Genomic DNA, 1,742 nt, shown 5'->3' with positions numbered 1-1,742 from the left:
GTGGTACTGATTTCAGTTTCTCTTTCCACATCCATATTTCTGGGCATTTGTGTAGGCCACATACCATGTACAGACAAGGACTGACTGCTGGTTTACCACTGTGTCTACCGTGTTCTACACAGTGCCTACTACAGAGAGTAAAATCATCAAGGGACTATCAAACTGAGTTAACTGTATCCACAAAAGCTTGTCCATGGGAGACAGGGATAATGGGTTCTGGATCCTTTGGTTTCTGATGTTTCAACTAATACATGGGTGGAAATTAAAGACTAGCAAAATCACTAGTGAAGACCTCCTTTAGTTTTTCTCACTTTCCATATGTTTGAAAATTGCCCCAGGCAGGCGCTGGATAGAAAATAACATCTGCTGTCTTAATTAGAGTAAGTTTAACAACATTTAACATCTTTGGACCTCAGTTTCAACTCTTGCAAAATTGTGAGATGGGTGAAAACAATCTGTAAACTTCATCAAGTTTTTGAATTCTTTCATAGTTTTTGTAACACCTAAGTCTGAGTACATGTTTAAAACTGTTCAAAGAATTTCCAAATTGTTGACACATTCCTAGAGATATCTTGTGTGAACCTCAGGATAAATGTCATTAGCATTACAGAATGATGAGTTCAGATATTTGAGTTCAGCATTCAGATGATTTAATAATTCTCTATAAGAACAAAAGTGTCTGGAAGGGCAAGCCCCAGAGCGCTGAGCATACTCACTTACAGAGAGTACCTACGGTTTCTATATTTTAAACACATTTTGTTAAATAATTGACACTACACTGAACATAACACTTTGTGAACAATGATTCCCTACTGGTTTCGTTCAAATACTGCTCCTTAGTTTGATTGTAATGCCTTTTCTTTATCTGAGATTCTCACATAATTAAAATTGCTATCCCCTTATGATAATTTCTATAAAATCCTTATTTTTTTCTCCAGAATAAATTTTCCTCAATTAATGTCACTGTGTTATGTGCATATTATGTACAGCAGTCCTATTTTCTTCCTGTAGTTTGCAAATGGGCCCTAATTCATGCTAATTCTCTTCTTCAATGTATATATACAGCAATGTAACAAAATAAAATCATAAACTTGCATATTTATCCATATCTCAGGTTTATTTCCACTCGGGAATTTTAATATACATGAATGCATACATTTTCATGTGGAGATATACACATTTTGTGCAGTAATTCTTGGAATATTTACTTAATGTAATTTCCTAAATATTTAGCTATGTTTCATCAATTTTTTCCAACCAAATAATTACCCAAAGATATTTGATAATATTAAAAATGTTGGATCATGGATATCCATACATTGCCAAAAGGATATTGTCAATTTGCAAGATGACACCATGAGTGCACTGTACTACAAAAATAAGAACAGTTAAGGTGTTACAGTTTTGTTGCTGCCTAATCATACTTCAGATATCCACTCAAAGGATCAGTTTTACTCACAATTAAATTGGTCTCTTGGTTTTAGCCAAGTTAACTGTGAAGAATTTTAATAAATTTAAATAATATTTACAGAGAAATGTTGGGTCTAGATGAAATAAGTCAAAATACAGAATAATTTTCATTATAAATCATATATTTTGATAATGAAAAACATTTTCTAGGGAAAATAAGAAGTAAAGAAATTTGAGAAGAGTTTTCCAAAAATCAAAATTATAGATGATTAAATTCTTATGCTCATAAGGGCATGTCAATTATTTTATATAAGATATGAAAATTTATTTGG

This window comes from Nannospalax galili, unplaced genomic scaffold (assembly GCF_000622305.1).
Source record: "Nannospalax galili isolate Female #2095 unplaced genomic scaffold, S.galili_v1.0 scaffold1879, whole genome shotgun sequence".
Classification (NCBI taxonomy): domain Eukaryota; kingdom Metazoa; phylum Chordata; class Mammalia; order Rodentia; family Spalacidae; genus Nannospalax; species Nannospalax galili.
The sequence above is the reverse complement of the archived record's forward strand: the minus strand, read 5'-3'. Positions refer to the sequence as shown.